This window comes from Notechis scutatus, chromosome 2 (assembly GCF_049901735.1).
Source record: "Notechis scutatus isolate UNSWTSFEM ecotype Mainland chromosome 2, rNotScu1.2, whole genome shotgun sequence".
Classification (NCBI taxonomy): Eukaryota; Metazoa; Chordata; class Lepidosauria; order Squamata; family Elapidae; genus Notechis; species Notechis scutatus.
This window is the reverse complement of record NC_142010.1, coordinates 126,583,190-126,610,580: the sequence shown is the minus strand read 5'-3', so window position 1 is coordinate 126,610,580 and position 27,391 is coordinate 126,583,190. Positions and strand designations below refer to the sequence as shown.

Here is a 27,391-nt window from a genome sequence, read left to right as displayed (position 1 = left end):
GGAACGAATCCCTCGGAGCGCGTTCGATGCGCTCCGGGCTCGCTTCTCTTCGCCTCCTCTTCTCCCCCCACAAATCTCCTGACGGAACGAATACCCTGGGCGCTTTCCCACTCCCCCCACCCCATCTCTGACCACTCGAGCTTCTCGACGCTCTTCTTCCCGTGCCTGTCTCCTAGCAGAGGGACCGGAAGTGGCTCGAGGAGGGGGCGGGGGGCTCGGTCCCTCCTCAGGTGAAGGCGCTGCTGATGGAGCCGCCGTTGCGGAGCCATTGAGCCCCCCACCCCCACCCCCCAGCGGCTGGGCCGGGGGCCCTCCCCTAACGAGAAGCGACCGGGCTTGGAACTCCGTAATTCAGGTGAGGAGGAAGAGGCACGGTGTACGGAGGGAGGGAGGGAGGGGGGGGCGGCCGGGGGGGACAACGAGTAAGAGAAGCAGCCGGAAAAAGTGGGGAGACGGAAAGTGGGGCTGAGGGAGTAGAGTGGGAGACGGGGTGGGTGGGGGACAGTTGGGGGCAGATCTCCGGGGCGGCTTGGAAAGAGGGACTCGGAGGCGAGGATGGGAGCCGACCGAGGCAAAGTGGGGCTGCCTTATTCGGAGTCACTATTGTAAGAGGTGGTAACTAAGGAACTGCTTGCCAGTAGGGAGAAAAGGCTCGGAGGAAACTTGGGCTGCGCCTTGGGGGAAGCAAGGGTTTGCTGGGCGAGGAAAACAAAAGAGGGATTGTGTGGGTGTCTTGGGGGGCAGTTGGGAGTGCAGCTGATCGTGGGTGGCGGAGGAGGAGGAGGAGGCGGCAGGCGAAGTTGCCGTTCTTGAAGTGTGTGTGTGTTTGGGGCGGGGGGGGTGAGCTCGGTTCAACGGACTGGGAAAGGCAAAAGGAAGAAGCGCTGGTCATTCCAATCTGCTCTTGGCCCGAACTGTTTTCAAAGCAATCGCGAGTCTTTGAAGTCCTCTTAAGTGATCAATACTTTGGAGTACTGCCTTGTATCGAAGTTACAAATCGCAGGGTATTTATGCGTGTTTGGAGATTTGGTTTTCACACACCGTAGCGAAACATATGCCAGAAATATGTTTCCAACTGTACTGGCTTTGTTGTTGTTGTAATTAATTGGTTACCATGTAATATTTATCTTCAGGTGCATCTTTGCCTGGAAGGGACGGTATTTTGGAATGGTGCTTCTGTTGCATAATGCTCGGTTTTGTTTCTTTGGGGTGGGGTGGGGGAAGAAAACTCTTATGTGCATTAGTTGTCGACATGGTGGGATAAATTTAGCTGATATTAAATCTAAAATGCTCTAAAGCTGACATATAAGCCTGATTGCCTGTGTGTTTTAGTGTGTTTAGTGGAGAAAAACTGCCTCTTGCCGATAAACTTGGCTAGCAGCTACTTGTAGTTACTCTAAACTCCAATCTTGTGCATGTTCCACTTCTTGCTGTATTAAAGTTTGTTATAAAAAAATAAGGCCTTTCAACTTTAAAATATGAGGATACATTTTTTCTTCTTTGTGTATGGGCATGTGTGTTTGAGAGAGATGAAAATAAATAGCAGCAAATGCCAGTATCTCTGAAAAAGCAGTTGAACAAATAAACCTGTTGAGCAATGAGTAGAAAGTTAATTTTCACTATTTTCTACTCTTTTTAACTTGAGGACTTCTTTGCTAATACATTGGGACATGCTTTTGGGAGATGATTATTATTCAAACCAGTTAAAGGTCAAAGTGTAGAGGCTACCTTGTTCTGGGACCAATGGTTTATGTGAGTAGAAATCAACACTATAGCATCCAGTATCAAATTCCAATTAGCATAGCTCTCAGGTTTGGATGCTTTGTCATCTCTAATTAATAAAGGTTTGCTTTGTGGCAGTCAACTGATGCCCAGCCAGCTTTTGTCACAGTATACTTAAGTGACAAGTTCACGTAGGACTTTCTGATTAATACTTCTGCTATGTTGGAGAAGTTGCTACTATGATTGTCTTGATGAATCATTTGATCACTCCTAAGTTTTGGGTGAGTTTTTGCACATTATACAATATAGAAGTTATGGAAAATATGTTCAGTTTTTGAAAACTAGTGAGACCAAATCAGATGTTCAGTGTTAAGAGTGAGACAGTATCTACTTTCAAAAAGTATGATTTGTGTGTCTAAAATGCTCTTTTCTAGTTGTTGAGTTATCCTATAAAACAGACTTCATTCATTCTCTATATAGAATGTTAGTCTATCAGGCAAATGAATCTTAGGGTAGTTTTAAGATTGTTTGAAGGTAGAGATTTATTTTAGTCGAAATTGGTAGTTTTCATGTTTTCTTTGATCCCTAATGCTAATGATATACCATGTTAGTTTCTAATCAGTGATAGTTTCTTTGTCTTCAGGGAAACTACAACTTGCTGACTTCAGGGTTTTAGTGTTTAATATGATTTAATATGAATGGATTAATCAAGTTATGTTATGAAATGAATAGGTTCTTGTTGCTGATTAATTTTTCCCCATCACTTGGGGGATTTTCTCTTTTCAGATCTAATAGCCTAACTTTATACAAGTTTAGTAAGAAGTAAAGTCCACTGTGTTTAATAGGTCTATAAGGTAGATGATGGTGGTTTTGCAGTTTTTATGGCTAAGAATGTGACTCCGTCTAACTAGCTTAAGATAAAGATTTTTACTATGGACATACTACCTAATTTATAGTTCTGAATCCAGGATGTTGTATTGCATCCCATACAGGTTAAAAATCTGTAATCATGATAAATGAGTAGTGTGCTTTATTTAATGCTTCCTGCAAGTGGCTGCAGTGGAAATAAAAATAGTGTATCTTTAATATTTCAAGGTTTTTTTTGTTTAGAAATGATGGGGTTCTACATGTTTCAGTAATTGTCACTTTCCAAATATTATTTTGTAGTCTCAAGTTCAACCAAGAATCCTTTTTGGGAACTTTGCTCAGACTGAGTGTCTAATGACTGTAGCAAGATGTTGTATGGAACCAAGTTTTCTTTGAAGCTGTACCAATGTAATTGGAAAATTACTTTAAATTATGTGAGTTGCTCTAGATTTTAATGACCTTGGTTATGCATATTATGGGTAACTATGGTTCGTTGTAATAAATTTTTCACTAAAATAATGTTTCTATCTTTGCCATCTTACTACTTTCCTTTAAATTTTGGGACAAAAGGCATTTAAAAATGGAATGACCAAATGGTCATTTCACTTCTATTTCTGTGTGGTAGAACACACTAAGATAAGTTTTGACTGTTTAAAGATGTTCTATGCTACTACCCATTATTGCAAATCTGGACACATGACTATTAAGGGTTAAGAGTGATGTCTGAGGGGGATATTGAGGCTATTTTCCAGAGCATCCTTTATAAAAATAGATGAAATGTGGCTCAAGAATTCCAGACCATCTTTTAGGGCAAGCAAAACAGAAAAGTTCAGAAATGGTGGGTTGATTTCAATAAAATGGAATATGAAATTTATTAACCAAGATTTTGTGAACTAGGAAATCAATGCTATGAATAATGGATTTATGGAAATATGAAATAAACCAGATAATGATTGAATCTCTCTCATATATGGCTATTTTTCCTATTGAGTATGATTAAATTTATCACACTGTCCGAGATTCAGACAAGCCATCTGCCCCATTCAGGTTCAGCCCAACCAATTAGAAAACTTAGGGAGAAACTTCTTATAATGTCATATTTCTGAGAGACTTGGTGCCGTTTTTTTCTAGCAACTGTCATAAATATGAGCCAAGCATCTGAATTTTGATCATGTGACCATGGAGATGCTGCAATGGTTGTAAGTGTGAAAAGTTACTTTTTTCAATGCTTTTTTAACTTTGAACGGTCACTAAACAAACTCATAAGTCGAGGACTACCTGTATGCGGCATACAGAATTTGTTTTTTCAAACTCAGTTCTGTTCTTAGGAAGAGGATGAAATGGGAGTGATTTTTTGTGAATATGTTTATATTTGGGTGTAAACTTTTCCGGTTGTTTTTTTTTTTTTTCATGGAAGAATGAGGGGAAAATATTTCAATCTTATTTCAGCAAAGTTGTAACTGATTGTATGACAGTAGAACCTTCCAATTTTTCTGTGGAGGCTGAATTGAGGCTGTAGGAAGGAGCTTTTTACTTTGGACAAAAGCATTTTTAACCTAGTCACTTGGATGGCCCATGCAATTTTAGCCTGCCAAATTAAATTACTGTATTTTTTGAAGTATAAGATGCACTTTTTCCTTCCCCAAAAGTGGGTGGAAATGTTTGTACATCTTATACAGTGAATGTTGCTGAAGCCCCGCCTACCCGTCCCCACCCTTCGGCCTCTGCCTCCCAGCAATTTGCCTCCTTGCAGCAAACAGCGAAGAGCCTGGTCAGCTATAGCACAGCCTGAATAGCACAAACAGCTGATTGTCGGTTGGATTGGCCTCCTGATGATCAGCTGTTTCAGGCTTCAGGGATTGCCATCGCCTATTGCCAGCTCCGTGTGCCCCATTTTCAGCCTGCACCTCCTGTTTTCGGCCTCTGTGTGCCCGGTTTTCAGTCTCCACATCCCATTTTTGCTCTCTGTGTGCCCCATTTTCTGCCTGTTCTGATCCCCGCTGCCCGGAACGGGCCAAAAATGGGATGCACAGAGGCCAAAAACAGGGTGTGCAGAAGCTGAAAATGGGATGTGAAGGCTGAAAATGGGGCGTGCGGAGGCCGAAAACTGGATATGGAGGCTGAAAATGGGGTGCGCGGAAGCTGTGCTAAAGCTGACCAAGCTCTTTGCTGTTTGCTGCAAGGAGGCAAATTGTTGGGAGGCAGAGGCAGATTTTTTTTCTTGTTTTCCTCCCCAAAAGCTAGGTGCGTCTTATACTTTAGAGCGTCTTATACTCTGAAAAATATGGTATATGTTCCTGTGTTGTCAACTACCAATAAGCAGATTACACCCAAAAGTATACAAGAGTGATGGACAAAAGGACATAAGAAAGCACTGGTAAAAAATTGCCCTAATTTATTACCTTTATTGTTTATTTAATAAATTTGTTATGCAGTGTGATACCGTATTTCTCCAACAATACGGCCTCCACCAATAGGAAGACCCAGCATGTTTTCTAGGCATAAAATCAAATTAGCCCCGCCCAAACTGGATATGGAGGCTGAAAATGGGGTGCGCGAAGCTGTGCTAAAGCTGACCAAGCTCTTTGCTGTTTGCTGCAAGGAGGCAAATTGTTGGGAGGCAGAGGCAGATTTTTTTTCTTGTTTTCCTCCCCAAAAGCTAGGTGCGTCTTATACTTTAGAGCGTCTTATACTCTGAAAAATATGGTATATGTTCCTGTGTTGTCAACTACCAATAAGCAGATTACACCCAAAAGTATGTATACAAGAGTGGTGGACAAAAGGACATAAGAAAGCACTGGTAAAAAATTGCCCTAATTTATTACCTTTATTGTTTATTTAATAAATTTGTTATGCAGTGTGATACTGAGGTAGTATTGTAGCGGTGGCCTTTTTCCAGGTGGCCTTTTTCCATTATATGGTCTGTGTGCCACCTAATTTGAGCTCAGCTTTCTGAAACTGAGCAGCTTGCAACTTATAATCATTTTGTAAATCCTGGTATATAAATATAATTTATCCTGATCTCTATTATTATCCTGGTGTTCCTAATATATTTGTTATGCAGCAAGCCGATGCTAGTGATGCCACCCAATTATTCACAGATTTTAGTTGATTTAATTCACATTCATTTTCATATTGCAGCGCTAGAACAATTATAAAGCAAAAAGCACGCTTTTATTTTCAGATGATCTATTAATGTCATAACAGAAATTTTAACATTATGATAATTTTGAGGGGAAAGAAGAAATACCCCCTTTAAAATTGCAATTGCCATTTGCATTCTTTGAAAGTAGTTCTACGGGTGCTATTCTAGTGCTTGATTATTTGAGTCAGCTTCTTAGGCTACTTTGCTTGTACACGTCTACCCATTTATCTGGTAATAAATGCCTTGAATTAAGTGGAACTTGATACTGAGTGATCTACAATATATATGGGATTGGTCTATAAACATTTTTATCGTAATTGTTATTCAGTAAATGTTTCAGTTTTAATTTTTGTACACTGTTTGGGACATAGGATGATGTAGGATGAAGCCATGTCAAAGACCCAGAGAGAAAGTTATAGGTACCAGCTACAAATCTGAGTGTCTGAGATCTTACTAGAATCTGGACTCATGCAAAGAATGACAGTTTTTGTGTGTTTTATCTATGATAGTCTTGTCAGTAGCAGCCCTGTTGTCATGATTATTCTGTAGCCAAAACAAAGTTATGAAAAAGAGGAGCTATCAGCAAATCCAGGAAAGAGCCAAGGTTTACAGAAACCAAAAAAGAGGAGAGAGAAAGGGCACCAATTTCCCAGAAAATAACAAAGTGAGCACTTGAGTCTGTTAAGTGACCATGGAATGCTATCTTCTAGTGACAATATACTTCACAGATGAGAGGGAATAAAATATCCTGGAACAGGAAGGCCTGCTTTGGAATATTGATGCTTTCATCTAACAGTTTCTGCTTGTGATATGTCAAACTTTTGCAGAACCTTGAGAATTCCACATAATGCTGTTTGATTTTTCTGTTGCTTGCTTTCTCACAGTCACAATGATAAAGAAATAGGACAAGAATGCTTGTTGCAAACAAAACTCCGAGCAGAGATTTCCTACCATCTGACCATGGTCAGCCAACAGTCCCCATCTTCCCCAGATTGCCACCAAAATGTGTCGGGGCAGTTATTGGAAAAGTACTTAATAAGAAACAAAATGGATAAATTAAGAGATAGAGCATATTCTACACCCTTACTGCCACTTCCCTTTAGTGCTTGGAGTCTTGAACAAAAGAAAACAAAATGGTCAACCACTCCGCAGTGTCCAGTTTTTTCCAAGAATCAGTGAATACTCAGAATTGTTTACTTAGTATTGCCCATTTTTCCAGTCCATGAAAGCTTCAAATCTTAGATGTCATCACAAGATGCCTTAGACCTAGTATGTGTAAACCAGTAGAGCTCCCTCCACGTTTACAAAATCCTGTTAGCCATTGACCTGCCTGCCTTAGAGAGCTGTCTTTTCTGTTTTCTACATAAGAAAATTCTACAAAACATTCACCCTCACAGGATTGCTAAGCTGTATTTTTTCCATGCCTGTCCTATACATAATTGCCTTGGAATTCTCATAGAAATAAGCCAATAATTGATCAGATGTGTTATGATGTAGACATAATGCAGTGACTTCTTGCTGAATTCCCTTTGTTATATACCCTAAGGCAGGGGTCCCCAACCACCGGTCCAGGGACCGGTACCGGTCCGTGGAACAAGTCCTACCGGGCCGCTGGCTTGCTGGGCGCCGCCATCTTGTTTTGATGAAAAAGTGCTTCCAGTGAGCTATTCCGGGTAGAAAGCTCACCGGAAGCACTTTTTCATCAAAACAAGATGGCGGCGCCCAGCTGATGTCGGTACCGGGCCATGCCATAAAAAAGGTTGGGGATACCGGGCCGCGGCGTAAAAAAGGTTGGGGATCACTGCCCTAAGGCATAATACTTTTGTGAAGAGGACTCTTTCCTTTCCCAAGTACTTGCAATGTTCCTTGGCCTCCAGCAAATTTTTTCTTTGTTTTGGCTTGGCCCTATTTTCATGACACAGAATTTAGCTGGTGTGGGTTTCCTGGGAAGATGAAAATAGCATGGGGAACTGGGAAGGTGAACTATCCGCCTTTTAAAAAAAAACTCTCTTCCTGGGAATTGGGTCTTGCTCTGCAGAATATTCAACCACAAGTTGATGGGGAACTGGCAAGAAAAGATGAAGTGTGCGTTTGATATGGAAATACCTGCATGAATGTTAAAATAATGCTGGCATTACTTTGACAGTGGTCAATAAATCATTTCTAAATCATTACTACTGACTTTATTCCCCATAAGTTTTTAACTTCTTACAGAAGACTGAGACATTCTTAACATTGGTGCTTAATCCTTTAGGAATAAACGTATTTCATGCAAGTGGTTTGAAGAATTTCTGTGTATTTTTCTTCAGAGAATACCTTTTTAGTGTATGAACCTACAAGGCAGACCTAAGGGAGATATTGAGAGGTCTCTTTGAAATAAGCATAAGTGCTAAATAGAAAGGTTTCTTTTTAATATTAAATGCTTGAATTTTGAAGAACTCTAAGATTATTCTTACAAATGAGCATATCATAGGTATGGGTTACAACAGCATATAATGCCTTTGAAGTATATAATTAATATGCATGTAATTTTTAATTAGTTAACAAAGCTGGACTTCTATATAAGAAAGCTTTTGATAAAGATTACTACCACTAAATCGCCATTAACCATGTTAGTGTCCATGTGGTTAGCTAAATATTCAGTAATGATTCACTCGTTGGAAATGATAAAATGTGTTAAGAGGAGTAGATATTGCTGCTACTGAGTTTTTAAGCGCAGAATTAGAAACAGCTGTTTAACTGAAACCTGAAGTTTGAGATTTTTCAGAATACAGGTAGTCCTTGACTTACAACAGTTCATTTAGTTACCATTTGAAGTTACTATGGCATTGAAAAAAAATGACTTATGACCATCTTTCACACTTACAACTGTTGCAAGCATTCCCATAGTCACATGACCAAAATTCAGACACTTGGCGACTGGTTCATATTTATGACAGCTGCAGTGTCCCAGGGTCATGTGATCCCCTTTTGCAACCTTCTGACAAGCAAAGTCAATGGGGAAGCCAGATTGGCTTAATTACTGTGTTACTAACTTAGCAACTGCAGTGATTCACTTAACAACTATGGCAAGAAAAGTTGTAAAATGGGGCAAAACTCACCTTTGTGTCAGAGGCACAGTTTAAGATGCTTCCGTGTTGAAAGGATTAGCTGGTGACATCGCCATTGCCTGGGAAATGCCGGTGGGGGCTCCTTTCATATCTCCGTCAAGGTCCAGGAGCTGGAGCAAATGATGTGAGCTCATTCCGCCACACAGCAGCACTCGGGTCACAAATGCAGGCTTGCTAACCTCCAACCCAGCATCCTAACAATTTCAGCCACCACAGTCCTGGCAAAACTCACTTAACAACAACTCAGCAACAGAGATGTTGGGCTCAATTGTAGTCATAAGTTGAGGACTATCTGTATTAGTGATGGGAGGCAGAGAAAAAACTTATCTACATTTGCGGTCATGTAGGATGATTCATGGTCATGCAGTATGAGCTGTTGACGGTGCATTAGTTAGAATGAGGTATTGCAGGCTAATTCTGCCAACTACCAGCAGTTCGATCCTGACTGGCTCAAGGTTGACTCAGCCTTCCCTCCTTCTGAGGTGGTAAAAATGAGATTGTTGGGGGCAATAAGCTGACCCTGTAAAGCTCTTAGAGAGGCCTCTTAGAAAGGGCTGTGAAGAAGCATATAAATCTAAGTGCTATTGCCAGTGCTGCTATTCTTCCATGGAACAAGAGTTGGAAAAACCCTGGGAACTTGGAAACATGGAAAAACAATTCAGAACTCTGATTAAAGTATTTTAATCTTGTTTCCATGCATACAGGTGCAGCACTGGTCGTAATTGGATGCGTCTCCTCCTTCTCCTTCCTGATTTCTTTCTCTTCTTTTCACTAAGATTCTCTGTGCCACAGTTACAAGTTCAGGGTGAAGAGAATCAACACTTGTTAAAGGTTGAGAAAACATTTTATTTGGCGCTGAATATTTATTTACATTAGCTTTTTGTTAATTTACAAATAAAAAGGGATATTTTTCAGCTAGAAATATTTCTACTGATCCAGATTTCCCCTTCCTCTGAATAGTTGGTTCATCTGACTAACCTCTCTTTGCAACAGGAGTGGAAAACCGATATTCATAGAGGAAATTAGGCTTCTGCTAATGGAAATGATGGTTGGGGAAAAACCAGTAGAATCTTCCTAGATCTGACTAAGTTTTCCCATAACTCAATAAGCTTCAAGGTGTTAATTATTGTCTCCAGTTCCCAGGCTGCTACCAAGTCTGTGTTTTTTCCCTGTTCTGCAGTTTTTGAAATCCTTTTTTTTTAAAAAAACATGCAATTGCTTTTAATGAGAATTGGACACTTAATTCCTTCTTTTCCTTGCCTTTGTATCTCAGTAACAGCAGCATATGATAGAAGTTTGGAAAAAAGTTTATCTACTTCTCTTTCCAAACGCACAATTGTCAGCCTTTTTGGTTCCTCTCTTGCTACTTTTGTAATCCATTGGTTCATTATATTCTCCAGTACCTATAGTAATTCTTTATGGCTGAACCAAAAGCACACCACTTCATATCTTGCTGTGAAGAGCTGCAATAACAGGATGTCTTAAAAGATTTGTGTGGAGTTAACAGAAAGTGTGCTAAAACGCCACAAGGCATCACCAGCAAGAACTAGGACCCTTTTGGAAACCTAATGAGGGGTCGGTGTTGGGAAAATTGAATTATAGTTAAATAAAGTTTGTTTGGCCCAGCCCTTTGAATTGAAAGAAACAACGCTCTGTTTGAGGACTGACTACCATATTATATTTTGGGGCTAGATATCCATGTGATGTAAGATTAGAGAAGCTGATTATGAACGTGTGTTGCAATTGCTAAGGTGTAGTCTCAGGAGTGAGTCAAAACTTGGATTGGACTTCCTCGATGTAGTGAACAAGCTGGATTTAACTTGCTGCTATTTTTTGTGGAACACTTCTTGTATTGTTGCAAATCTGTGCCCTTCCTTAGTATGGTATTGACCATTATACTATATCAGGGGTGTCAAATTCAATTTAATTGAGGGCCACATCAGGGTTGTGTTTCACCTCAGGCGGCTGGGGTGTGTGGCCAGGGGCATGGCCAGCTTGACATCACTTGTGTCGGGGGCGCTGCGCATGGCCCTCCCGAGTTCCGTTTTCGCTGGCAGAGTCACCATGGGCCAGATCTAAGCACCCTGCGGGACGGATCCGGCCCACGGGCCTTGAGTTTGGCACCTGTGTTTTATATCATTATCAAGTGCCTTCCTAGGCCATGAAGAAAATTAAGAGGCCCCATTTCAACAACATTCCTACCTTCCAGAGGGCACAAGTCCTTATTTGAAGTTTGGACTTCAAGATTCTTGTTTCTGTCTCCACAAGTATTAATTAAGATTCTCATAATCAAGCTTACCATGTGTTGGTAAAATATTTTTGCTAGATAATTCAGATGACGGGCTTGGAAACCAAATCTCTCCCATCAACACTATTTGCTTTGGTAGTCATTAATATGCAGGACAGGTGGCCTTTATTTAACAACCACACATTCAGTGACCAGACTTAAGACAGTGTTGAATGAATGGCAGCTTTGAGTGGACCATGTTTTCTACTTATGACTGCCACAGTATCATCGCAGTCATGTGGTTATGATTTGCAACCTTGTCGGCTACCCACAAGCAAAGTCAGTGGGGAAACCAGCAGACAGTCATGGTCATGGGAAATCCTCACTTATTGACCTACGTGGCCTTGTTTAATAACAGCAACGGGCTGCTGGAACTGCTATTGCTGAATAGCATAGCCATGCGCTTTTTTGATGGATGACCGTGTCGCTTAACAGTGGAGTTTCCAGACGCAGTTAGTGGTGTTAAACAAGGGCTGCCTGTATTCTTTCCCTTTTTATTTCTCCTCCTCCTCTAGAATGGTTATACATATGACTTGAATTCCCAGAAAACTTGTGTGAGCGTTTCCATGTAGCCCACATTAGAGAATCAATTCTATGGGAAGACTAGAACTATGTTTTCTTGACATAGGCTACATGAGCAGAATCTCGCAAGCCTAATTGTGCTTTACCTCCCCTCCTTTGTGAATCAGGACACTATTGATTTCAGCTGCTTCCAAAGATTATCTTGTTGCCAGGATTTACAGAACATTTCAGCCCACTTTGTCTAGGTAACAGTTTTTTGCTATTTCCGTTAAGGTCCCCTCCCATATTCTCAAAGTATTAGACCAGGATCAGAGGTGGGATTCAGCCAGTTTGCACCGTTTCGGGAAAACCGGTTAACTTTTTGCCCAGTTTGGAGAACCAGCTATTCTCCATAGAGCTGCTGCGAGCATCCAGAGAGTGGGAGGTGCTCCAGTCTTCACTCTTACAGGCTGAGCTATAATTGAGGAAAGCTCCACCTCCTCCACGTGACTCCACCGTAGCGTTCCCCAGTTTTAGCTCAGCCTCGCAGAGACAGGCAGCTCTAGCAGTTTTCTCCTTGGCCGAATTAGGATTCTTTATCGATAACACATCAGGTTTGATCTTTCCTTATTTCCTTGGTCCCTGTGCATTTGGCTGGTCTTGGAATAGCAAAGGGGGACGTTTGTTTTCGCCCCTCAGGGGGGAGATTGGGGGGTTTAGAGCCTTTCCCCCCCCCACTCTGCTGCCTGCCGCTTTTTAAGCTGTTCTGCTCTAGCAGCGGCTTGTACTTGCGCGCTGGATAGCGCTTCCGTTGTGCCTTCCCTCCACGAATGCAATAGAGAGAGGGCGAGCTCTCCTCTCTTCGGCCCCTCGTTCTGCCTGCGTTTCGGCAGCTTTTGTTGTTGTTGAGGGGCTTTCCTTCTCCTCTGAGTCTCGCGCTGGTTCCGGCGGTCATTTTGGTTGCGCCTCGTGGACGGCCGCCATTTTGTTTTACCTTCAGTTTTTGCTGTGACGATTCGGGAGGCTTATAACAGGACCGACAGGCCTGTTTGGAGTTTTTCATTGTTGAAGGGGTACTGTGGCTCCGTGCCCTGTTGCCCTGTTTATTATCTGTTGGTTGGTTACCGCAGCTCACTCAGAGGCAAAGGAGAGGCACCTACTTCCCATTTTGCTTGGGAGGCTGTCTCACGAGGCCAATATATATATATATTTTCCATATATATATATATTTCCTACTTTTCCCATTTTCCCCCCCTAATTTTTCCGTTTTTTTCCTTTTTCTGTTTTTTTGTTGTTGTTATCTGGCCTCAGCGTTCATTCGATCTATTGGCTTTTGCATATTTCTTTTTATTACTCTGCAGTTCAGTTAGGCCCCTTTTTGGCTTTTTGTTTAAAAAAATATATATATAGTAAAATAAAACAAAACAAAATAATTCCAATTAGTCATATATATTACGATACAACCAAAAAAAATTTTTTTTTTACCAAAAGGGGGACGCGGCCCAACGATAGGATATCCGGCCCACATTTAGGCCGAACTCCTAGGCGTGCCAACCGCCTTGTATATAATATTGTCCTATACAAGCTTTATTATGGCAGAAGACAATCCCAGAGGTCCTTCCTTGAAGGCTAAGTCAAAGACGCACCATCTGCGCAAGCGGACCGAAGACTCATCCAAAGCCTCTCAAAGGGATGCCCTAAGGCGACACAAGGCTTTGGAGAGGGAGTTTGACAAACGCTCTAGGGACTCTCAGTCTGTAACACCAGCCCCACCCCTCTACTTCTACTCAACCTCTTCCTTTGCCAGAACAACCTTCTCTTTCCAGGCGCAGTTCACCCGCCCGGAGCCTCCAAGCCACCCGACCTGAAGCGACATTCACACCGACCGCTGCAGATTTACGCCCAGAGGGCCCATCTACAGACATCATCCCAGAAAGTGTCAGAGAATGGATGCAGCTGGCCATCCGCCAAGGGATTGCGGAAGGTATCCAACAGCTCTCCAGACCAGGTTCTCAAACAAGGACACCTGAAGTCGAATCCATCTCCGGAAGATCCCTCCCCAGGCCGGAACCTCACCATGGTCAGGTACCTTCCCAAAGGGAGCTCCCCTATCCAGAAGGGGAGGAAGAGGAGGAGGAAGAGGAGGTGGGCTTTGAACCCTTCAGGGACGAGGAAGGGTTAGAGAGAGAGTCTCTTCACTACTCTGAAGCCCTTTCCGAGGTAGACCCAATGGAAGGAGAGATGTCCGAGGACGAGGGCATATCTCCCGACCAACCCACCTTTGTAGGCCTGTTCAAGTCTTTGCTATTTAAAGCAAAGAATATATCGGGGCTGATTTCTCAGCCACATTCTGAACCCCCTCCAGCATCCTCTGGGGACCCAGAGGATTCTATTTTCAGGCAGCCAGTCGTTGAGACCGAGGTCATTCCTACACCACCAATTTTCTCCGGCTTAGTAGCGAGACAGTTGGCCTCATCAGGGCCCCCTCCCGCTCCTTCCAGCCAAGACAAGAGGTTTTTTAACCTCGATACGGAATTCGCTGCCATGCTAGATACGCCCGAGGTGGATGACCCCATAGTACGCCTCGCATCATCCTCTAATCCCACTGATGCTCTGGAAGCGCTGAAGCCAGAGGACAAGCGGGCCGAGATGGCGCTACGACGGGCGCACCAAGCTGATGCCTGGGCCATTCGATCTGCCACGGCTGCGTCATTTTTCACCCGATCGTCCATCAGATGGCTTCGACAGTTGAAACAGCATGTCCCCCCATCTAACACTAGGGCCCATCAGGACATTGCCAAGTTAACTGCCGCTGCGGAATTTGCGGCCGACGCCACCTTTCATTCTGTGAAATTTTCCTCTCGGGCTATCTCCTCGCACGTGACAGCCCGGCGCCTGCTTTGGCTTAAACATTGGCAGGCCGACATTAAAAATAAAACTTAGTTGGCCTCCGCCCCCATATCGGGAGGAAAATTATTTGGCCCGGCCCTGGAACCATTGTTGATGGAGAGTCGGAATAAAAAGAAATTCCTCCCATCTCTTTTTCGTAGGCAAGAGTCCAGATCCTCCCAGCCTTTTCGTAGGGGATCCTTTCGGACCTCCTTTCAGACACCCTTTACCCCCAGATTTCAGAGGTCCCCGCCATTTCGGCCGGTTTATCAGGACCGGGGCGACTCGGGGGACAGGAACAGGAGGGGGGCCGGCTACAGGAGACCCTTCCGGGGAGCAGGGAGCAAGGCTTCTCGGCGCCCCAGATAGGCCTTCAGTTGCTTACCCCATTGGTGGTCGGCTAAAATACTTTGCCGACCAATGGGCATCATCCACTTCTGATTCATGGGTTAGGGACACTGTCAAATTTGGCCTTTCCCTTCAATTTTGTTCTCCCCCTCCAGATCATTTCATGGTTTCTCCCCTATCCAGAGACCGCTCCAAACGTACTCTCGTAGAAGCTGCTATCAAACACCTCTCTGACATCAGGGCTATACAGCCAGTGCCATCCTTACAGCGAGGACAAGGGTTCTACTCCCACCTCTTTCTAGTCCCTAAACACTCCGGAGGTTGGAGGCCCATTCTAGACTTAAAGAGACTCAACCATTTCCTTGTCCATCAGAAATTCAAAATGCATACACTTCAGTCCATCTTGCAGGGTACCAGGAAAGAAGACTGGCTCACTTCCATTGACCTTTCAGAGGCATACCTTCACATTCCCATTCATCCTTCATTTTTTAGATACCTGAGGTTTTGCTACAACGGCCAGCATTTTCAGTATGTGGCCCTTCCCTTTGGTCTAGCCTCGGCTCCGAGGACCTTTACTAAGGTGCTGGCAGCTCTGGCGGCCCACCTCAGACATTTCCCCATCCACATTCACTGCTATCTGGATGATATCCTCATCCTCTCCCCCACCCAGCGCCAATCTGAGGAGGACACAAAGGTTACCCTCTTGGTGCTTCAGGCCCATGGTCTGCTCGTTAACTGGGAAAAGAGTCAGCTTACCCCCTCCACCCAAATAGCTCATTTAGGGGCAGTAATTGACTCAGTTGAGGAGAAGGTCTTCCTTTCCTCCGAAAGGTTTGGCAGCATCCAGAAATCGATCAGGGTTATTAGACGGGCAAGGAAAGCTTCATTACTGGGTTTATCTAAATTACTTGGCAAATTGATATCATGCATATCCATTGTTCCCTGGGCTCGGCTACACTCCAGATCGCTGCAGTGGTTCCTGCTACCTTATCAGCGTTCCGGAAGGAGCAATTCAAGAACCGTAGTGAAGGTTCCTCCAAAGGTCCTCGCCTCCCTCCTCTGGTGGACCAGACCCGCTACCAACAAGGGACATCTTTTCAAGGAGCCCCAAAGGGTCACCCTCACGACAGACGCCAGCCTATCCTGATGGGGGGCCCACACTCAGTCACTTTCAGCACAGGGAACTTGGTCAGCAACCGAGCGTCACTGCAGCATCAACTGGCTGGAGCTCCACGCAGTATACCTGGCCTTACGCTCCTTCCTCCCTCAGGTGCGAGGGCGCCATGTTCTGGTCCTGACGGACAACACTACGACCAAGGCTCACATCAACCGTCAAGGGGGCACTCATTCCGTCCGCCTCATGAAGGAGGCCGAGCAGCTCTGTCGTTGGGCAGAGGCCAACCTCTTATCTATCAGGGCAGAACACATCTCGGGGGTCTCAAACGTCCAGGCAGGCTGGTTGAGCAGGGCCACCCCAGACCAGTCAGAATGGCGCCTGCACCCCTCTCTGTTCAAGGAGGCCTCAGCAATGTTCGGTCTGCCACTGGTGGACCTTTTTGCGTCGCCGCACAACGCCCAAACACCGAGATTCTTCTCTCGATACCCCACCAACAGGGCAGAGAACCACGACGCCCTACGTTGCCACTGGCCCCCAGGGCTCCTTTACGCATTTCCCCCCCTTCCGTTGATCCCCAAGGTGATCCAAAAATTTATCCTCGAGAGGGCGGAAGTTCTCCTGGTGGCTCCATATTGGCCCAGGAGACCGTGGTTTGTGGATCTTCGTAACCTGTCAGTGGTCCCTCCTTGGAGGATTCGTCAGACAAGGTCTCGCTGTCCCAGGGACCTCTTCAGCACCCGGATCCGGAGTGGCTTCAGTTAGCCGTTTGGAGGTTGAGCGGGAGCGTCTAAGAAACGAAGTTCTGTCTATGCAGGTCATCAATACCATTCTGGCAGCGAGACGGCCTTCGACCACTCGCATATATAACGCAACCTGGAACCTTTTTTGTAAATGGTGCCACAAGTCGCTCATCAATCCGCTCTTCCCATCAATTGCACAAATTCTGGTCTTCCTTCAAGATGGGTTGGACAGGGGTCTCTCCCCAACACCTTGAGAAGGCAAGTGGCGGCCTTAGCAACCGTTGTCTCTGGTAGCTCCTCTGACTCGCTTTCACACCACCCTCGCATTCGCTCATTCCTTAGAGGGGCCACCAATTTGCACCCGCCAGTAGTTCACAGATACCCGACTTGGGACCTTAATAAGGTTCTTGTGGCGTTGACTAGACCTCCCTTTGAGCCGCTCAGGGAGGCGTCACTTCAGTTTCTCACGTTCAAAGTGGTGTTTCTGGTAGCAATCACGTCTGCTCGACTGATATCTGAAATAGCAGCTCTGTCCGTTAGAAAGGATTTATGTGTTTTCCACACTGATCGAGTGGTTCTGCGACCAGACCCGTCATTCCTGCCTAAGATCAACTCGGCCTTTCACAGATCACAGGAACTGGTTCTTCCTAATTTTTGCCCCAGACCTTCTCGAGAAAGGGAAAGGCAGTGGCATTCTCTCGATGTCCGACGGGCACTTCGTATTTACATCCATCGCACTCATTCTATCAGGAAATCAGAGTCATTGTTCCTGTCATTTCAACCAAAGACGATGGGCTGCAAAGTATCCCCGTGTACTGTTGGCCGTTGGATCAGAGCTACCATATCCAAGGTCTATTTATCCCAGGCTCTTCCTGTTCCTAAAGGGTTAACCGCTCACTCTACAACGAGTGCAGCTACCTCGGCAGCCTGGGCTACTCAGGCATCGATTCATGACATCTGTCGAGCGGCCACCTGGGCGTCTCCATCTCCCTTTATATGCCACTATAAGATCAATGTTTATGCTTCAGCAGAAGCGTCCTTTGGCAGACGGGTCCTTCAACAAGTGGCGAGAGAACCAGAGGAGATTCCGGACCAGACAGAGTCCCTCCCGTAGGACAGGCCATGCTTTGGTATGTCCCACTCTCTGGATGCTCGCAGCAGCTCTACGGAGAATGGGCGTTGGTGCTTACCTGACACGCCCGTTCTCGTCGAGCTGCGTAGAGCATCCAGCCCCACCCTAATTGGTCCGTCTGGTGGGGGAATCCTGTTTCGGCCAATGAATCAATCAGTTTACAGTTGACAAATGTATAATAGTTAGGATGAGAGGATTGTTGTTGTCTTCTCGTCTTCGTAAAACTGGGGAACGCTACGGTGGAGTCATGTGGAGGAGGTGGAGCGTTCCTCAATTATAGCTCAGCCTGTAAGAGTGAAGACTGGAGCACCTCCCACTCTCTGGATGCTCTACGCAGCTCGACGAGAATGGGCGTGTCAGGTAAGCACCAATGCCCAATCCCACCTCTGGCTGGCCCCTCCCACCCCGCCCCTCCCAGGATTCCCCCTGCGCACCCCATTTTGGCTTCCAGGGTGGTACAGGCAGCCTTCCAGGCCAAAAATGGGGCATGAGAGGGCGATGTGTAGCCCCCCGCACTCTGTTTTGGCTTCCAGGGTGGTGCAGGAGGCCTTCCAGGCCCCAAACCCCTGCTCTAGGGTGAGTTGGGAATGGGGAGTTTGCATGATCATTATTGTGGGGTGAGTTGAGAAGCATGGGTCTACACTAGAATTTAGGATTTTCCGTTCCTTTTTTATTTAAGAGCTTGGTGCAATTAAATAAATCAGTTATGGTCTCATTAACAAATAGAGATTAAAGCAATATGAACCATTACTGGACTTTTTGTGAGAAACTGAAATTAAAAGTTGATCTAGGGGATTATGGAAATAATGTAGACAAATATTAATCTTAGTTTGATTTTTTTAAACTTATATCTGTATCAATGGAAGTTGGAAGTCATTCTTTTTCAGTTTTCCTTCTTTTCCTTTCTTTCTTTCTTACACTTTCACTCTTTTTCTTTCCTGAGCCTTTTCTTTTTTCAAATCTGTTTTTATTTGTTTATCCCTTAGCTTTGTATTTGTTTGATGTATGAAGGATTAAATATTCAGCCATTATAATTCTACATTTCTTATTTACAGAAATCATATCAAAATTTAGAATGAAAGCCACTGGCACCATCTCATATAACACAGGCTCGGAGTCCTCTAACCAAAAAGTGTTTATCGATAGAAAAGAATATTTATAGCTCAGGGTTGAACTGTGGGTTCCTTGGTGCTCTCTGAGCTTGATTGTTTTCTTGCAGATGTTTCATTACCAAACTAGGTAACATCATCAGTACTAGAAAGGAGTGGAGTTTGCTCTTATTTTCATATACTAGTGGCTTACCCTGTCAGTGTTGATCAGTTGCTTCACAAACAGTGCTTTGATTGATGCCGAGGCTCTACAGCCTCAGGCAGAGAAGGGCTATTCTGCACCCCTCCCTCAAATGTTCTTTAAAATACAGAGTTTCCCAGCATTCCTATAGGAACCTCCAACATGCAAACTGTGGTTACTCATCCTAAAACGAATCCTCTTTACCTGGAGCTTCAAAATTTGCTGTTTGCTGGGGAGGTGTATGGCTAAAAGTCAGTCTACATTTAGTGTCCATCTGACTTTGGCGATATTTCTTCATAACCAAACAAAAGTGTATTTTCTGTGCAGTTCACACCCCTTGCTCACGCGATCTGGATGTCACACAGCAAAGCCCATATTTTGTAATTAACCAACACGCCACATTTTGGCTGGCAGAGTGCTGCAGGAGTCTGAGTGCTGTCACGCCCCCCTGGCCACACCCACCCAGCTGATCATTAGGGCAGAGAACTGGTTGTTCAATTATTTGAATCCCACCACTGACCAGGATGCTCCTTTACTGTAACGGTGGTTAGGTTTCAACTGATTGCTTTGCCAAGGAACAAATAGGACATTATGCAGGAGTAGGCGAAAGAGATGTAGCAGTTGAACTTTAGGCCTGCTACATAATATTGAGTCTTGCAGTTTACAGTAGTTAGTTTTATTATTTTCTAGTATCTGTAGTACAGCCATCAAGAGCTATGTCCTTGATTCTCTCTCTGCCTACACACATCTTCTGTTTGAAGTATTGTCTGGCTATATCTGACCTAAGGTCTTGCGCTTCCTTCTGAGATGTTCAGATTCTGTGGTGATATAATGTTCTTTGCGATATTGCTTGTCCTTCCACGTATCAGGAGACAATCATTTTAATTTTTCATATGTGACCATGACTCTTCTTTTTAACTTTTTAATAGTGCAATGCTGCTTCCACTCAAGAGGTGCACCAGCCTGTTTTCCATTCCTCAATCTCTCTCTCTCTCTTTTTTTTTATTTGCCAGAATATCAGAAGCTGTTTCATCTGCAAAGACCACAATGTTTTTCCCCCGTCAGTTCAGAATATTTTCTACATGTCTTGGGTGTGCTTGTTATTCTCACTCACAGCAATTGTTCCTTTCTTTCTCTGCCTGCCTTAGGGAGGGTTTATTTATTTATTTAAAAGATTTGTGTAGCTGTCCATGTTATAAAAAAAATAACTCTGGACAGCGTAGAACAAATAGGTAACAAAATACAAAAAACAAAAATAACTCTTTCATTCTCCAAGCACCATAACAATCCTAACCATAAATGTTGGACTCACCTTCCTACCTAAGGTAGTGCCCAAAGAAAAAGCCAAATCTTAAGAACTTTCTGGAAGGCAAGAATAATAGAGACCCTCTCACAGGGCAGATTGTTCTGCAAGACACGTACAGTTATAGAAAAGAATTTGCTTCCTTGGTCTCGCCAGATGACAGTATTTAGGAGATGGACCTGGAACAAACCACCTCTTAGTCAGTCTGTATGTATGGGTATTTGTCTTCAGGAAGAGGCAGTCCTGCAGATAACCCAGCACTGTGCCCATATGGGGCTTTAAAAAAACAATTGAATAGGATTGATTTTAGTCATTCAAATACAATAACCAAAAATCCAGAAATCATCAAATAATCCAAATAGTCCCAAGTTATTTCTTCTTATTTCTTTTTCCACTTTCTCTTCCTGGGGTTTTTGTTGAGATATTTCAGTTAAAATGTATCTTTTGGAAGTCTTGTTAAGATTTTGCTGTAAGTTCTTTTTAATTCCAGGCAGTCTCCTCCCTTCCAGATCCTGCCCTTTTATTCTTTTTCTCTCCTTTCCTGTTTTCAAAAGCTTTTGATTATCCAGAAATCTTTATTATCCCTTTGACTTTTTATTTTCAGCATTAAATGCCTATTAATGTCAAAGTGGATTTTTTTCCAATTTCTTGCTTAAGTCTCTTAGCTGTCAATATAGGAAAAGGAGAAAAAAACCCAAATCTTTTCCCTTTTCTCTCTCCTTCGCAGCTTAAAAATCTTCTTAGGGAACAATGTTATTGTTTTTTTAATAGTTTCAATTACAGGGTACCTTATTTGTTGCTTTTGCTGTTTGACCCGGTCAACCAAAACTTTCTCTTATCTTCCTCCTGCACATTCTTTTCCGGTTGAGTTCTTCTTTGTGGTGGCCATTTCTGACCACCGCTACAACCGCCTTCGGGAAAGGGAGTAATGGCCAGCTGGGGAGGAGAGATGCGGCTCTCCTCAACCCTGCAGGCAGTCTCCCCCTTCTTCACCACCTCTACAGGGTGGCTTAGCCCCGAAACCAGCCGGGTCGGGGTGCTCCAGCGCACGGATCGAAGCCTCGGAGAGACGAGGTTTTGGTCTGTCGCCGAAGAAGCTCAAACCGTAAGTCCCCCGAAGTTTCTGGATGATGTTTAAGGACAGCTCCATGGAATGCACATTACAGTAGTCCAAACAGTAACAGTAACAGAGCATTGTCACCATTAGTAAGTCCTTCTGGTCTAGGGATGGATGCAATTAATGCACAAGAGTAACCTCTGCAAATGGCCCCTGGCCACAGCTGCTACCTGCTTCTTCAGCAGGAACCACTAGTCCAGTTGGACTCCCAAAGTGGTTGTTTCTACTATTCTGCTTTCTTTGTGGAGTTTCCTTTCGCTGAACTGATAAATCCATAACTCAAATGTGGTCTGCTATCTTGCCACTAATTTGAAGAAAATATGTTTTTCAGGCTGGAAGGTGAACATTTCTCTCAATCATTGCAGGTCATAAATTCAGACTTTAAAAAAAAAAACATTTTAAAATTTAGAGTAGAAATTCAGTAAAAAAGTTCCTTTTTCAGATTAGTCGGGTTTCTTGTTTAGTGAAGAAGCGAACTTCTGTTAGTCCCTTGTTCACTTCCTCACTGAACTTTCCCAAGCTTAGAACCAAGCCGCCTTATATTCCTCTTAGAGTCTCTGTTTACTTAGCAGGAAGCAGTTACCCAATCAGCCATGATGGGTATTGACCAGCTCTTAAGTCACTCCCCCTGCAATCCACGGCTCTTCAGGCAGTGACCTTTTGCTTCTCACAGCTCAGCCTGCAGTCCCTCAGAACAAGGCAGTTCCTCTGATTACTCCTTTCATCCTTTTGAGCTCCCCAGGCAAACTCTTGTAAGCAGTACCTAATTGTCTGTCTTTACTCTAAATAGAACAAATTTAATAAGAGGAAGCTGTCTTGAAAAAAATATACAGGTAGTCTTTGAATCACAACCATTCATTTAGCAATTGTTTGAAGTTACAAGAGCACTGAAAAAAAGGGACTTACAACTGGTTCTTGCATTTATGACCATAGCCGCATCTTAGGGTCACATGATCAAAATGCAGGCGCTTGGCAACTGCCATGTATTTAGGATAGTTGCAGTGTCCCTGGGTCATGTAATTGCCACTGGTGATTTTCTAGCCAGCCTTTGACAAGCAAAACCACTTAATTCCTGCTGCAGTGATTCGCTTAACAACTGTGACAAAAATGGTTGTAAATTGATTATGCCTCACTTAGCAATTGCCTTGCTTAGCAGTGGAAATTCTGGTCCCAACTGTTCTTGTAATTAATACTACTATCTGTATTATATATTAGAGTTTTGTTTGTATGTCTATTGCAAAAGTAGCAATAGCAAAGTATGATGACACTTATGAAGAGTTATTTAACCGTTCCACAATTATATTTTTATAGAAGTAGTTTAATTACTAAAGTAACTTGATATATCTAATCTATTTTTGACACATTAAAATCCTTGATTAGTATAAATTCCTTTGGGAGTGCAAGTATGCAACGTCCTATAAGCTCTGTGATGATTCATAATCATACAAAGAAAAAAATAATAATACAAATATTCAGTAGAGCGTGCATCAACCTTTAATATAGTGTTCTAAGTTTTTCAAACTTGAATTCTGCAGAACTCTATAGATCCATGAGAACTCAGTGAGATACTCAGAGAAAAAAAGTTCCCTTGAACACATCTACTTTTCTGTTACTAGAATTTTGCCTCTTGAACAAAATTCTGGGATTTTTTTTAAAACCCGGTTCTTGAAAATTCCGAAATCCAGTACACTAACATTCTGAGGGCAAACATGGCAGCATGAACTTTTCTTGGCTGCAGATTGCATGTTAGTTTTTACTTGTAATTAAATAATCTGTTTGATTTTGCCCAATAAAAGAAATGTGCATGCCTAGAGGTTGAATTTATCAATGTCTGCCCATTTTGTATGTGGAAGATGTTATTTTTGTATGAGAGTGGTTTGAACTAAAACCAATTAAAATTGTGTACATAATTGCAGTTCAAGTGGTATACATGTAGTTAGTTAATCATGCCAGATGGCATCTGATTCAATTTGCATATAGTACACTTGATTAAATATCTTCAGACATTGCAGACCTCTGTTTGCAACCTGAAATACAGAATCATTTTGATATTGAGACAAAGCAGTACATTGTGATGATGCTGATAATAATGATGATTATTATGGTTTCTGAGAAAAACCTTTAATATTATTATTTCCCTGTATGTTTTAACTGCTAATGTTCTCCCAGTTCTATTATACCTTCACCATTTTGGAGCCGTCTGAATATAATAGAGTGAACAAACTGGTCTAAAACATAATGTGGTTTGTTTATTCTTTGAATTGTGATTTATTAATTATGGTTTGAGGATTAGTAGTATGTATAATTCAGGCCACTGAAGTTTGTTCTATAAATTGCAGATAAAAGCTATGGCTTAGCACTGTATAGGAATGCAGTGCTATACTAGAAATATATATTTTGTATAGAGTTTGTGCACTGTATTCATACAAAGTTCACATTTTTGTCAACATGTTTGCTTGATGCATATCTACTTCGGATATGTATTGTGGTGGCATGGCTTTTCATATGATCACATTGCTGTTGGCATAGCAATATTACATCGCAAGATTTATTGATAGTGTAAAGATTTTTGAAATGTAGATTTGGTAAGCCAAGACACTTTCTAGATATCATAAGTTGCTTCAACATTCTGGGCTTTTATCTGCAGGGATAAAGAGAGGCAAACTAAGATTTCAACAATTCAGAAGACATTTTTTTATGTTGGACTCTGTCATTTCCAGCCAAAAAAGATGAAATCCAATATATTAAAAATCCCAGATTGGGAATAGCATGGCTCATCTCATAACCCACACTTTTTTCCCCTTCAATTCCATAAATCTTTTGAGTGTAATTGCTTTTTGCCTTGAAGCTGTTAAGAAACTTCAGCTGGTGCAGAAGGATTGGAATGTTTAGAATGATCTAATTCAGTGGCCCCCAACCTTTTCTCTCCCACGGACCGGTACCGGCATCACAAAATGATCCACGGACCGGTACCAGCATCAGCACGCATGACCAAGGCAAGGCGAGCCGAGCGACTGGCCAGCCAGCCGTCCCCCGCTTCTCCCCGCCACCTTCAACTCCTCCTTTGTACCTTTGTCGATGGGCTTTTCAAGCTCTTTTTAAATCTCCTCCTAATGCGAGACTCCACCGCCATTGGGACGGCTCTTCGTTCGAAGCCTTGACGAAACTAAGGCGCGAGGATTCAGCACCCAAATGCCGCTTTCCAACCGACGACTGACAAGCTCACCCGGAAGCACTTTCTCAAGCGCCATCGAAACAAGATGGTGGCGCCCACTTCTTTGCGGCCCGGTAAAAAATGATCCACGGACCGGTACTGGTCCGGGGCCCGGTGGTTGGGGACCACTGATCTAATTGAATGATATCTTGCTTCTTCTAAAGCTGATACATTGGGTCTTAGGACCAAAGTCAAAATGATGGTCTTCGTCTTCATAGTTTTATAAATCGCAAAGGCTGTTCTACAAGTTCTCCCATCTACAGAGAGGAGGCAAGTAATCTGTCACCCAAGGTAGATTTTTTCAATTTATCTTGCCTTTTCTTCAGAAGTTCATGGTGGCATATGTAGCATTCCCTCTTCCAATTTTTCTCAAAAATTTGGACTAAGTAATTGGCTCAAAAACTACTCAGTGAGCTTCTGTAGCTGGGAGTGGATTTAAACCTGCGTTTTACTTTCTGTTAAATCAAAAACCTTGTTTCAGGCTGGAAATATTTTCTCCATTTTGTCATAACTTTTATGACATCAGTAAGAGAAATAATACAAGCTAGAAAAACAAAAGGAAAAAGATAATGCAAGAAAGCATACAAATAGAGAAACCCCTCAATAAACTTCTCACTTTCATCATAACAAGTATAATAAATTTCACAATCCATTTACTTAACAAATATAAAATTCTTCATCCCATAACTCATCTCTTAAGAATAGGCAAATAAAACAAAGCAAAAAGTCGAGGTCTAAAATGTTATAACATGTATAAAACATAACATTCTATATCCCAATTCTTAGCTGTAAATAAAACTCCATTTAAAAGCCCTAAAATGGTCCCAATATTCTAGTGTAAACAAAAAAAAACCCTACAGCTTAACATGACAAAGAGGGACCATTTCTGCTTTTAAAAAGACACATTTTTCCATTCCAAATGCCAGCAATTCCAAAGAAACCACCCCAAATAGCAGCATAGCCCATTCAAATAAACATTCCATATCTCAACTCTGAACTATAGACAAATCCACATTTAGCAAACATAAAGTAATCCCAGTATCCTAGTATAAACAAAATACTAACATTTAACATAAGAAATAGGGATAATTTCTCCTTTAAAAAGAACAGGTTCACAAAACTTCCTTACTAAAGACAGATATAGAACCAGTTTAAATACTATCAAATTCTGATAAATAAAGTACTTCTAGGGGAAAAAAAGTTATGTAACAAAATCTACACAAGAATAGGAACAAGAATTTAAATAAGAATTTGTCATCAAACATAAAGAAAAAAAATGAATGAGGTTTAAAAATTAAGAAGGAAATAAAAGTGGCAATCCTAGAAACTGAAACCATTTCTTGTTGTTGAACTTACAAAAGAGGCAATTTAACATATTGAAGAAACTCATAACAAAGATCAACAATCATATAGATTACACAGAAAGATTTATTTTTTTTTTAAAAAGAAAGGACATGAGATTTTGGATATTTCTTTTTGGATTTCTTAACATTTTGACTGGAAAATGTGGTATATTGAATTTATTTAAATCTAATGGGTATTAAAGCATTCTATAACATCTTCTTGGAACAAACTGTAATATCTTCTTTTAGGAAGACACAATATAGATGACATAATAGACTTAAAATCCTGTCGTAGTTACTTGTTCAGTTCCTCGAAGATATCTCTAAACACTGTTACTTGTTTTATTATGTCTCCATTAGCAAAAACATTTTTTTCTTCTCCACAAACATGCATTTATTCTTTAAAAATAATCTCAAAATCTAATGTTCAAAATCCATATTCAAAGTTTTCTGAGCCCTCAATCTGTTTAAAACTTTCTGTAGCCAAATGCTTGTCTTATTTTTGGTTGTTTATTTTAATTTCATAAAGATTATAATCTTCATTTTATTATATTAATGATTAAAGACATTCACCCAGTGTTTACAGTCTTGTCGCTTTGAAAGTGTCTGATTTCTTTGAAGTAGTTAAGAAGCGATTTCCAAAAGCAATTGGCAAGAGCAATGTGAATTTAGTGTCCTTTTAAAAGGCTCTGTTTGCAGCTGGAGCAATTCTAGTGAATTCCCTGATCTCCTGATTCTTCCTCTCCTTTCTGGAGATTGTAAGGATTCACATTAGTAGGATATGAAGGAACAACTGTAAGGAAAACACTTGGGCAATCTTGCATTCTTTTGTTACCCAGAGAGGATCAAAGGAAGCAATCAATTCGTTGGCTCCCTATTTGTGGCTGCAAACATTGATTTCTCTTTTTGCAAAACTGTTTTCTGTATGCCATCTTCCCCAAAAGTCTTTATTTTTCTTGAGGACTTGAGGAAGGATGAGTCTTTTTTTATATCACAAACAAATATAATAGAAAAATACTATATAAACCTCTAAAGAGAAAGTAGACTTGTTTGATAGTGGACAGGAGGTGCAAAGTATCTGAATACAATGTTTGTTGTATGTTTTATATTGCACTTATATATTAATAGGAGAACAAATAAAAGTTATATAGACTCACAGGTTGTAATGTTGTAAAGATTTATTGCTGAATCTGAAAGTCAAAGAGATGTGTAGCAGACATTCTGGCGTTTTCAATACCATAAACCTATGAGACATCACACTCATTG

General features: G+C 42.2%; 1 protein-coding gene across 4 annotated transcripts in view; it reads left to right on the top strand.

The window, feature by feature from the left end:
- The window catches only part of IKZF4 (IKAROS family zinc finger 4), an 80,390-nt gene continuing 52,999 nt past the window's right edge, over positions 1–27,391 (top strand). Inside the window, exon 1 of one of the 4 annotated variants that reach the window (XM_026678738.2) lies at positions 1–355. The gene's annotated coding sequence lies outside the window, so the exon portion shown is untranslated. The remainder of the gene's footprint in view (positions 356–27,391) is intronic. The other 3 variants (XM_026678737.2, XM_087956115.1, XM_087956116.1) reach the window with 3 other exon arrangements.